This window comes from Lissotriton helveticus, chromosome 10, assembly GCF_964261635.1.
Source record: "Lissotriton helveticus chromosome 10, aLisHel1.1, whole genome shotgun sequence".
NCBI classification, from domain to species: domain Eukaryota; kingdom Metazoa; phylum Chordata; class Amphibia; order Caudata; family Salamandridae; genus Lissotriton; species Lissotriton helveticus.
Genome location: NC_136071.1, coordinates 8,565,855 through 8,579,995, shown reverse-complemented (window position 1 = coordinate 8,579,995; position 14,141 = coordinate 8,565,855).

Below are 14,141 nucleotides of genomic sequence, written 5' to 3'. Positions count from 1 at the left end.
AACACCTCAACCACACTCAGCCTCAAATCCTCAATAACACTCAGCCCCTCACCCTCACTCACCCTCAACACCTCACCCTCAATTACACTCAACACCTCACCCTCACTCACCCTCACTCATCCTCACTCACCGTCAACACACTATCACACTACAACAACAAACAAATACTTACCACCACAGCAACACTTCACTCACCCTCAACACCTCACCCTTAACTCCTCACTCACCCTCAATCTCACTCATCATCAATCACCCTCAACACCTCTCCCTCAACACCTCACTGTCATACTCACTCACCCTCAAAACATCACCCTCATTCACCCTCACTCACCGTCAACACACTATCACACTACAACTACAAACAAACACTTTTCGCCACAGCAACACTTGACTCACCCTAAACACCTCACCCGTAACTCCTCACTCACACTCACTCTCACTCATCCTCAATCACCCTCAACACCTCACCCTCACTCACCCTCAACGCCTCACCCACACTCACCCTCACACCCTCATCCTCAGCACCTCACTCTCTCTCACCTTCAACGCCTCACCCTCAACGCCTCACCCACACTCACCCTCAGCTCCTCACCCTCAGCCTCAACACCTCACCCTCACTCACCCACAACGCCTCACCCTCAGTCAACCTCAACACATCACTCACCCTCACTCTCACTCATCCTCAATCACACTCAACACCTCACCCTCAACACCTCACTCACCCTCAGCCCCTCACCCTCACTCACCCTCAACTCCTCACCCTCACTCATCCTCACTCACCCTCAACACCTCCCCCTCATTCTCACTCACTCTCACCCTCTCACCCTCATACTCACTCACCCTCAACACACTATCACACTACACCCACACACAAACACTTACCACCACAACACCACTTCAATCACGATCAACATCTCCCCCTCAACCCCTTACTTACCCTCACTCTCACTCATCCTCAATCACCCTCAACACCTCACCCTCACTCACCCTCAACGCCTCACTCACCCTCATAGCCTCACCCACCCTCAACGCCTCACACTGACTCACCCTCAATCTCACTCACCCTCAACGCCTCACCCTCACTCACCCTCAACACCTCACCCTCACTCACCCTCAACACCTCACCCTCACTCACCCTCAACACACTATCACACTACAACCACACAAAAAAACAATTACCACCACAGCACCACTCATCACCACTGCAGCAATCAAAGGTCATACAATAACAACATGTACGCTTTTAACAGTCACACACACAACAACAGCTATCAATGGCCACTTTCACCAGGCATACACACACAACAGTCATCAGTACTGCAGTATTATGTCTAAATGAGACTGTGGGTGTGCAAAATACGGATGTGGAAGTGCAGAGTGATGCAGTGTTGTTGCTCAATGGTACTGTGGGGCTGCAGAAAGATAAAGTGGTATTGCTGCATGTTGCATTCGTGGACATCAGTGATGCCATTGTTGGGAGAACTGCAACTGTTGTGGTGCTGAGTTATGCTGTGGTGGTAATTATTAAACACCATCACAACACCACTCATCACTAGCACAGAACAACACATCACAACTACAGCATTACTAAGCACCACACACTCACATGCCCACACGCTCACACACCCCCACCCTCACACACATCCACACTCACACACTCACACATCCTCGCACACCCACTCACATTCTCAATAAGCCTCATAGCCTCACGCTCGCCAACAATCACTCACTCTCACCCTCACACCGTCACCCTCACACCATCATCCACTCACCCTCAACACCTCACCCTCACTCACCATCAACACACTATCACACTACAACCACACACAAACACTTACCACCACAGCACCACTCATTACCACTACAGCATTACTCAGCAGACAAACGACATACAATCCAAACATGTGCGCTTTTAACAGGCACACACACTAATAGCTAGCAATGGACACTTTCACAAGGCGTACACACACAACAGTCATCAGTGCATCCTTTCACCATGCATACACCCACACAAACAGCCATCAATCCACGCTTTCAACAGTCACACACACCACCAGCCTGAAGTGCACGCTTTAGAACAACTTTTTGTACGTTGCACACACAATTACAGCTATACAAGCATGCTTTGGTGCTGTACAGTACTGCAGTTCTATGTCTAAATGAGACTGGGGGAGTTCTAAATACGGCTCTAGTGGCAATGAGTGATGATCTCATGTTGCTCAATTGTAGTGTGGGGTTGCAGAATGTTAATAATGTGCTATTGCTGCCGAAATGGACATAAGGGATGCCGTGCAAGAGAAAATTACTACACACAAGGAAAGTGCGACCGAAAAACACGTACGGCAAAACGAAACTCAATCCATGCCAAAGAATAAAACTAAATAGCAGCCATTGATAAAATACTAAACACACTCTAATGAGAGGAGCCAGACAGAAAATACATGCGAGCAAAGCAAGACCGAAAACAATAATTACATTAACATCAATAAAAGGAAATGCATAAACAAAAGTATAAGAACTCACAAAGGCACTTTTTCATAATATGCAAATAAAATTGTCATTACCTGTCGATCGTAGCAGCTCATTCCCTGAAATGTAGAAAATATAAAAAAAAACACAAAAAAGAGAACATACACAGTGCATACATAATACTTTTAACTACAACAAGCAACTAACAAAATAAATGAATAGCGGCGAAACAAGTCACATACCGGTACAAATGACACAAGCAAAAGCTAAGTCAGAGGAAAAATAAACATCACAGTGCCACCTCAGGCGAAACGGAACTACTGAAACTACATACCAGGAAGACACTAGCAAAGATTACTCAATGCATCCCGAAGAATCAACTTAAACACGAGCCAACATTCGCATAAAGATCAAGAAAAATTCAAAACACAAGGAAAGTGAGCGAGAAATAACAACGGACGCAATTTCAAAGACATAACACATACAAAAATAAACATTGCTTTATGTAACATTTCGAAAAAAAACAATTTTTCAAACATATATCTTTTAGAACAGTACTAAAGAATATTGTAACTCAAAACTTGATAATACACAAGGCGCAATACAAATAAAACACTCATACATCCTAATAAAACATTATTAATAATACGTAATTACACACACGTATTAATACATTCAAATTCATGTACTCAATGTTAATAAATGTACATCTTACCAGTCAGACGACGCAGCAACAAACACGGAGGAATAACACACCTTTACCGCACGAACATTCACATCAATGTAGAAAACGCCCCGTTGACGCACGTCAAATGCAACGCTACGTCACACAACGTAGAGCTGCGATTGGCTAAAAATTACGTAACGCTCATAATTACATCACCATCAATTAAAAAATAGAACGCTAACATCCCTTACGTAACAAACGTAAAGGGAATACATTGCGTAATACCCTTTACTAGAACAGAAATAAAACACATTTTAAGTACATACACTAAATAATTTTACAAACGTATACACAAGCCAAGTGCGACCAAAAAACACGTACGGCAAAACGGAACTCAATCCATGGCAACAAATACACCGAAATAGCAGCCATTGATAAAATAAAAAAAAAACTCTAATGCAAGAAGCCAGGCAGAAAGTAAATGCGAGCAGAGAGACCTAAAACAATAATTACATTAGCTTTACAATAAGCAAATGCATAAACAAAAGTATAAAAGTCACAAAGACACGCTTTAATATTATGCAAATTAATTTGTCATTACCTGTCGATCGTAGCAGCTCATTCCCTGAAATAAAGAAAATATAAAAAAGAAAACACACAAAGAGAACATACACAGTGCATACATAAAACTTTTCTCTACAACAATAAACAAACAAAAAACAAAGCTGTGCACGCACTACCAATCCTTCCGTTATGCCAGATCTCACAATCTTCCATCACACACGAAGCTGGTACAGCACAGGCAACGGCAATGCAAGCTTCACTCAAACACGGAGCAGGTACAGCACAGGCAACAGCAGTGCAAGCTTCCCTTACACATGGAACAGGTACAGCACCGACAGCAGCAGTGCAATCTTCCCTCACACATAGATCAGGTACAGCACAGGCGGCAGCAGTGCAAGCTTCCCTCACACACAGAGCAGGTACAGCACAGGCAGCAGCAGTGCAAGCTTCCCTCACACATAGATCAGGTACAGCACAGGCGGCAGCAGTGCAAGCTTCCCTTACACATGCAACAGGTACAGCACCGACAGCAGCAGTGCAAGCTTCCATCACACACGGAGCAGGTATAGCACAGGCAACGGCAATGCAAGCTTCACTCAAACACGGAGCAGGTACAGCACAGGCAACAGCAGTGCAAGCTTCCCTTACACATACATCAGGTACAGCACAGGCAGCAGCAGTGCAAGCTTCCATCACACACGGAGCAGGTACAGCACAGGCAACGGCAATGCAAGCTTCACTCAAACACGGAGCAGGTACAGCACAGCCAACAGCAGTGCAAGCTTCCCTTACACATGGAACAGGTACAGCACCGACAGCAGCAGTGCAAGCTTCCCTCACACATAGATCAGGTACAGCACAGGCGGCAGCAGTGCAAGCTTCCCTCACACACGGAGCAGGTACAGCACAGCACACCCTCAGACCCTCACCCTCAACACCTCACCCTCACTAACTTCACCCTCAACACCTCACCCACAATTCCACACCCTCACTCACCCTCACCATCACTCACCCTCACTCACACTCAACACATCACCCTCATCTACACTCAACATCACCATCACTCACCCTCAACATCTCATCCTTAACACCTCACTCACCCTCACTCATCCTCAACAACTCACACTCACTCACCCTTAACACCTCACCCTCACCCTCAATAACATTCAACACCTCACCCTCACCTTCACTCAACATCACCCTCACTCACCCTCAACGACTCACCCTCAGTTACACACACTAACCCTCAAAAACGCAACAGCACTCTGCCTCTCCATCATTCACACTCTATCCATCATTCACACACTATCCATCTTTCAGAAACTCTGCATCATTCATCCACTCACCATCATTCACCCAATCTCCATCATTCACCCAATCTCCATCATTCACCCAATCTCCATCATTCACCCAATCTCCATCATTCACCCAATCTCCATCATTCACCCAATCTCCATCATTCACCCAATCTCCATCATTCACCCAATCTCCATCATTCACCCAATCTCCATCATTCACCCAATCTCCATCATTCACCCAATCTCCAACATTCACCCAATCTCCATCATTCACCCACTCTGCAGCATTCACCCACTCTGCAGCATTCACCCACTCTGCAGCATTCACCCACTCTGCAGCATTCACCCACTCTGCAGCATTCACCCACTCTGCAGCATTCACCCACTCTGCAATTTTAGGAATGTTAGGCCATTTTCTTACACATAAAAAAATTTCAGGACGGAAAACAAGGGGGTCGACGGAGTACAGCATCAGATACGTTAGACACAAAAAAAACTTAACATAATTGACCTAAAAGGATGCAAGGATGTTAATCAGTCTTCGGGCCAAAAAGTAAATTTAATTCGTACGATATTACAACAATATTACACAAAGGAAACAAATACAAATATGTGGCAGGAAGCGAGGACGAGGAGATACAAAGACACAAGTGAAACAGGCAACTTTTTCGTCGGGCAATAAACAAGCACTATTCATCCGGAGAATGGGACGGTTTAAAGACAGTAGTCAACAGTTACACAAAAAACCGGACGCATACAACAATAGCACTTCTTCTCACGGAATTCCGTCTAATATAAAGCAAATATGACGAAAAAAGAAATATTCGGAAACAGTCAAATTTTTCAGAGGGAAATAAACAAGAACGATTCATCCGGGAAATGGGACGCATTGAATACAATAGTCGACAGTTACACAAAAAGAGATACGCATAACACAATAGCATTTATCCAGACGGAATTAGTTCGAATAAAAAAAACATATTACGAACATAGGAATATTCAGTCACAAAAAGCTAACGAAAAATACATTACTTCACTGTACATGTCGTTCATACATTGCTAAGAATACTACAGTCAGCAAAAATACAAAGTTTCATTTCATACTTCAAGTACGTCAATAACAAATTATCCGACTACTTCAGCATCACACAAAAAGATAATCAAAACACAACTTACATCAATATATTAAAACACATTTAGCACTTCAAAATGAAACAAACACCTTTTGTATGTCAAATTACCAAAAAAAGGAAATTAATACATTACATTACAGTTTAACAAAACATATGCATTACATATCGTCAATAAAAAACACAACTTTATGTTACATTACAAACATTTACAAATATTACGAGCGAAATAAATACATTTAGCAAGTATTTAACTTTAACATAGTATATATACTACATTACATTACATTAAAAGAAACTTAGGATTACATTCTTACCTGTCAAACGACGCAGCAACACCACAGGAACAAGAACACGCCTTCCGCGCACCAACATTCTCGATCAATGGGGAATTCAACGGTTGACGTATGCAAATCGGAACGCTACGTCAAAAACGTCGCGCTCCGATTGGCTAGAAAAATACGTAAACAAAAAACACACACAACTCAAAAATAAACTAGACCGCTAAACATAGCAGACGTCGACGTGACGCTATACGTCGGCCATTTTTAAAAAAAATTAAAAAACAGACTCCACAAACACGTTACAAAAAAATAACACAGTTAGTACAATACATACACACGAAAATTACATACTAATATACACATAAGACAGAAGTAATACAAAGGGGACATGTGACACCTTTTGTTAAAAACAACACATTACTTAATTAATATTAACATATACACACACTCTTAACATCACCCTCACACAACAAAACTATCACACTCTTTCACACCCGCTCAGTAACGCTAAAACAACATCTCCCTCATACACCATCACACACCTTCAGCCTCACACACACTTACTCACCCTCACACTCACACACTCACACACTCTCTGACGCAAATAACTTCACTCATCCTCCCCCCTCACACCCCCTAACACTCACCCACTCACACTCATCCCCTCTACATCACCCCTCACACACTCACACTCACTCCCTCAACACCCCACCCTCACCACCCTCACACCCCCTCATTCACCCTCATTCACCCTAACACAGCCTCACACTCTCACACACCCTCTCACATACCCCTCACACATCCCATCAATCACGCTCTCACACAACACCTCACACACTCCCTCACTCACACTCTCACACACTCCCTCACTCACCCGCTCAAACCCGCTCAGTCTCACCCTCACTCTCCCTTACACTCCCTTAACCCCTCAACATCACTCACTATGCCTCCCCTCCCATTACACTCACCCTCACCCCCTCACCCTCAAATCCCTCATACTAACACCCCTCATACACAACACCCTTAACACTATCAACACTCACCCACACACTCTCCCTCACCCCCCTCACCCACCCTCAACATCTCATCCTCACTCAGACTCAAACACTCACCCTCACTCACCCACAAACTCTCACCCTCACCCACACTCATCCTCACACTTACTCACCCTCACTCACCCTCACCCTCTCTCACCCTCACTCACCCTCGACACATCACCCTCAATAACCCTCACCCTCACTCACCCTCAACGCCTCGCCCTCAACCCCTCACCTTCAACACCTCACCCTCAACACCTCACTCACACTCACTCTCAATTATCCTCACTCTACAACTATCAACAACACTCACCCTCAACAGCTCACCCTCAACAGCTCACCCTCAACACCTCACCCTCACTCACTCGCGCTCAATGCCTCACACTCAAACACTCAACCTCACTCACCTACCCTCAACGCCTCACCATCACTCACTCACCCTCAACATCTCACCCTCACTCACTCACCCTCACTCACCTTCAACGCCTACCCTTCAAATGCACACCCTCACTCACCCTCACTTACCCTCAACGCTTCACTCACACTCAACACCTCACCCTCAACACCTCACCCACCCTCACCCTCAGTCAGCCTGAACATCACTCACCCTCAACTCCTCACTCACCCTCAACACCTCACTCACCCTCAACACCTGACTCACCATCACTCACACTCATCCTCACTCACACTCAACACCTCACCCTCACTGACACTCACTCACACTCAATCACTCTCACCCTCACTCACCCGCAACGCCTCGCCCTCAACGCCTCACCCTCAAATCCTCACTCACCCTCACTCTCACTCATCCTCAATCACCCTCAACATCACACACTCACTCACCCTCACTCACCCTCAACACCTCACCCTCACTCACTCACCCTCAACTCCTCACTCACCCTCACTCTCACTCATCCTCACTCAACCACCCTCAACTTCACTCACCCTCAACGCCTCACCCAACACCTCACCTTCACTCACCATCAACATCTCACCCTCACTCACCCACAAAACATCAGCCTCAACACCTCACCCTCAATCACTCACCCTCAACAATTCACCCACACTCACCCTCCCTCACCCTCAATTCCTCACCCACACCCTCAACACTTCACCCTAAACACCTCACTCATCCTCAACGCCTCCCCCTCCCCCTCACTCACCCTCACCCTCACTCACCCTCAACACCTCACCATCACTAACACTCAACACCTCACCCTCACTAACTCACACTCAATCACCCTCAACACCTCACCCTCAACACCTCACCCTCAACACCTCACCCTCAACACCTCACCCTCAAAACCTCAACCTCAACACCTCACCCTCAACACCTCACCCTCACTCACTCTCACTCACCCTCACCCTCACTCACCCTCACTCACCCTCACTCACACTCACTCACACTCAGTCACCCTCACTCACACTCAGTCACCCTCACTCACCCTCACTCACCCTCACTCACCCTCAACTCCTCACTCACCCTCACTCATCCTCACTCACCCTCAACACCTCACCCTCACCCTCACCCACCCTCAACCCCTCACCCTAACTCACAATAACCCTCCCTCACCCTCACCCTCACTCACTCTCACTCTCACTCACCCTCAACACCTCACTCACCCTCAACACCTCACTCACACTCAACTCCTCACTCACCCCCACCCTCACTCACCCTCAACACCTCACCCTCACACAGTGCAATAGGTCTCATAGGATTTTTAGTTACAGCTTTTACAATTGTTTATTGCTTTTTTGATTTGTAATTCTTTAGCATTGGCTACAAAAAAAAAAAAATGCAAAAGATTTACAACAAAAAACCCATAAACAATTCTAAATGCACTAACTCTAATGCTGCGAGACCTATTGCATTTTCAATGCTTGTTATTAGAATGTTGCAAAAAGGGTTCATTTTGGTAAAAAAAAACAACTTCTTATTATTAAAGAGAACCCCCTAACCACAGTGTAACGTTTTAAATTCTGAGTTTTTGTGCTTCTCTAGATCAAGCACTCAAACTATACTGTCTATCTGTATGGATGGCATGTGACTCGTACCCCTTGTAGTCCTCTATCTTATGTAACATTCCAAATACACTGTATTCACACTTTAATTGGTTGTCTCAGTGTAATGTGTGTGTGATGTAGAGTGCTCTGACACCCTACACTTGTATGAGTGGCGCTATAAAACTATTTAAATGCATTTCAGCAAGAGAGTGGTTATGGAGACTTGAGGGGCACTGTTAAAGCGTGTTAGTGAGGGAGTCCTTGGCTTGGTGGTAATTGGGGGGTGTCAACAAACAAACAAGCCGGCCTGGGGTATAATAATTTACATACAGCTGACAGCAAGTGGACTGCTCTGCTGCAATGTCCAAATTCATACAACTAAATTGAATTATTGTCAAAATCATCATGATTAAAAATTGTGATTTATTGCAGCCACACGACAGTGCGCAAGCCGTAACCATAATCAAAGTTGGGAGCATAATATAGGCCTCCAGTCTAGAGATAATGGGCGGCCGCGTAGTCACCAAAGAAACATACCTTACAGCATACATAGAGAGGCCTATGCACTGTGACAATTTCTGATGTTTTACCTGATTCACCGTAGCGATAGGCTTACATGAGGTAGATCTACATCTTACCTTTCTGTTCTGAAAAAGGCCTTTCTCAATGATTTTTGCTTTTTCGCTCCCTGAAAAAACAGGGCTGGGATATGTTAAATTCCTCATACAACCTTGAAAGTTGGGAATGTTATGTGCACTTTCTTACACTTCCGAGACCACTTCTGCCTAATGCATGCCTTATGTGCCTAGGTGGGCTCTGCGATTGCAATCACAATTGAAATGTCGCACATCAGCAATCTTAAAAACTAGACAGCAATGCTGCAGGTACGTGCGCCCATTATTTCAAGCGCTTGTTGGCAAATGCAGCCGGCTTTCTGGCAGCCGTGCTTCTGTGTATCTTGGGGGTAATTTAAAACAGGTGGGTCCCTTCTGACAGTCATACTACCTGTTGGTTTTGCTGTGAGATTACTGCACAGCTTCTCCCTCAGCCTGAGGAGAATGCAGTATGGGGCCTGTCCGAGCGTGCGTCAGTGTCACACTAGCACCTAAGATGGATCCGTGTGTTGTAACTATTCCTGTTGGGACTGCCTCGCATCCTTTTGGGTTGCATCCCACATGGACAGAGAGGCCCTGGACCTCTCCTGATTGATTGCTGGTAGGGAGGGGGCCCAGTGCTGGCAAAGACTGGCAATCCAAGGGGCGCCTCTGCAGCAGGCAGCAATCTTGTATTTCATAAAAGCATATGGGAATGTGCAGATTAAATATCAGGAGCTGTTTTAAATATTCCTTCTACCCCCACATACAACACAGGAGTTTCCTTACTGGTCATGATGTGTACCACAAGCCATTAGATGTGCTTAAACCGTGTTCCCAGCGGCCCTGCGTTATGGAACACTCCTATTAGCTTTTGACAAAACACACTTTCAACCCGTAGGTTGGCAAAGAACTTTGATTTCTGTTTCCTGGCATGAGATTTAGATATGTGTTTTCAATGATGCTTGGCCCAGGAGGTTAGTTTGTATCAAGCACTGCGCGGTTACAACGTTGGAGGTTTCAAATCAAAATATGCCAGCATTTTGGGCTCCGGGGCAAAGTGGTGGGCTGGGCTGCCGGGGGGGGGCCCCCTCCATGTGTTTTGCAGGGGGGCCCCCTCAAGTTTCGTTATTTTCGGCGCTACAGTCACCGTTGCATGATGAACAGCCGGCATTGCCGGCACCCGCCTTCCTGCTGTAAGGGTGAGCCGAGGTGCATTTAATAAAATTACTGTTTTCGGCGCTACAGTCACCGTTGCAATGAGCGATCTTTCACTCACGCTGTATTCTGGGCCCACGTCGGCATTTCCTGGTCTCTCGCGCATGTTTGCTGGTCGGCGGCTGCCTCACAACACGTTCCATGTCGATCCGCTCTCCCCGCCTCCCTCTCCCCTCCCCTACCACTGCAGATCCCCGCCGCCCGAGCCGCAGCTGATCCCGATCCGCTCTCCCCGCCTCCCTCTCCCCTCCCACAGCAGATCCCCGCCTCCCGAGCCGCAGCCGGTCCCGATGCCGTTGTAACACGGCCTCCGCTCTCCCCCTCCCCTCCTACAGCAGATCCCCGCCTCCCTCTCCAGGTGAGTGTCTACTTTATTTGGGAAACACCACAGTGAGTGCTGTTTTATTTTTCTTGCGCCGTTCCCGCTGTCCGTTTGCGCCCCCCCCCCATCCGTCCGTGTACCGCCAGCGCTATGCTGCAACTTCCCACTTCCCACTTCGTACGTGTTCCACGAGGCGTTTTGTCTAGGAAGTAGCAGCTGCTTTTTTCTGTTCAGATAAAAAGTGTGCAAGGTGACAGGCACATCAGAGGCTGCACAAGGGATAAGTGAAACGTGTACACGAAGGATTTGGAAAATGAACACTGTTTCTGGGCAGAAAAAGAGAAACTTTGTATTACAGCCCTTTGATGTCCGAAAAAGAAGAAATGATTTGACTTTAGACGTTAGGGAGGCTGCCTGAGGTACAGGGCGGCTGAGTGGCAGATGGCATTTCACCGAAATTACCTTTTGTCCTTGCCACGTGCCAGGAGGCACCTCACTTTATTTGTGTGAACACGTGCACACTTGGACTGCTATAGACACGTCGTTTTTCAATCAGATTTTTATTTTATTTTAAAAGGAACATGACCATTTGTTTTTGCTATGTTCCATCCTGGTGGGGTCCTAATGTCATACTTTTCATCCCATCTACGCTAATAGCATGAATATGACGTTTGGGAAATTGCAGAGTGTAGTTTATAGTTTTAGATTAAAATAGCTTCCCCTGTGTCCAGAACATGCACTGTGCGCTGTTGTACCAAAACTCCGAAAATGGGATATTCTATTAAAAGATCTCCAGTGTATGTTTGTTGTTGCCCTTTGTTTTGGTTTTCGCTTGATAAATGCGGAACTACATGTGGCAAAAAACAAACGGATAGCTAAGATGAGGTTGGTTAATAGGCAAGAAGACTGAGGGATGTAAGCGTTCAGCACTGACGTTTGGTGGTATAGTATTCAGCCTGCTATGGAATGATTGCATTGCAGCGCATGAAGGAATATTTTATATCTCAAAAGAACTCTGAAATCATGGCACATTAAAGTACATATTCCGTAGATGCATCGTATATAAAAATCGGTTAGTTCGTTTTTTCCTGTGCATCAGGCGCTCTTAATGTTTTAGCCGGCACTCAAAATGCAAACCAAACATTCTGGCTTTGCCAAGGCTTCTTTTGTCTTTGTCAACATGTGCGCCACCCTCTTGCTCGGCACGCGCGGGGATAGTTTGTGACCGCTCGGGGGTCCTCTCCCTGTGAATCCGTCACTGCTGTCAGCGCCCAGGCGTGGGGTGATGCTGTTGCCAGGATACCTTTAAATCCAGGGCTGGTAAATCTGTGTAGCCTTCTCGACAGTGGTATTGATTAGAGGGTTTGAACTGTGACCTTTCTCCTCATTGACTGCACCATGACCACCTCTGCACAAGTCATTCAGCAGGAACTTGAGGCGCAAAAATGAGCATGGTTAAACCTGAATATGGGATAAATGTCATTATGGGTGCATGGTGTACAATTAAAAATATGGAATATGGTCTCTTTTTTAAAACCGCTCATTTGTGGTATGATAACTGAGGTGAAATAGTCTTGCAAAACAGGGTTCCCTTGATGCTTTGTTGAGATGCTTGATAAACGTACGTTGTCGTCTTAGACACACCGGGGTTCCAGGGTGTGTGTGTATGTGACTTCTCCAGAGTGTGTGTGTGTGTATGTATGTGACTGATCCAGTGTGTGTGTGTGTGTGTGTGTATGTGACTGATCCAGTGTGTGTGTGTGTGTATGTGACTGCTCCAGAGTGTGTGTGTGTGACTGCTCCAGTGTGTGTGTGTGTATGTGACTGCTCCAGTGGGTGTGTGTATGTGACTGCTCTGGGTGTGTGTTTGTGTGTGGGGCTCTGGGTGTGTGTGTGTGGCTCTGGGTGTGTCTGGCTCTGGGTGTGTCTGGCTCTGGGTGTGTGTGTGTGGCTCTGGGTGTGTGTGTGTGGTAGTAATTGCTGTCTGCTGAGCTCGTCCGTAGGGTACAATAGGTCTCACATTTGCGAGAGATTAAGCTATTGGCAATGTAAATGACAATGCCATTTATTTATCTGTTTTCAAAACCAACACATAAAAACAAATTTTTTCTTTTACAATGCCAATAGCTCTAACTTTTCCAAAGGCGAAACCGTTGCATTGTAGATGCTTGTTTCTCATGTCCTTGAAGAAAACTATTTTACAAGCTTCCGTTTTTCTGATGCTGTACATTGAACGCTGTACAAAATCAAAGGTACTGTGTTTTATTCTTCTTGGTGAGAGAGTTAGAAGTTTACCCACAGACTGTTTTTCTTTACTTTATGGATATCTTTCTCGGGGGCTAGTTTCGAGCTCCGGTGTTCCCTCCACGTTGCCTCCACTTATACACGGTGACAGGCACACCACTGTCACAAAGAACTGAGGGTTAAAAGTTTATTTGTACTTCACTGTCATTTGAAATTTTCGTAATAATATATCTATCTTACTAGTTTATGAGTGCAAAATATAATTGGTGTTTCTTTTATATTACCTATATAGCTGATATTATTGTCTCCTT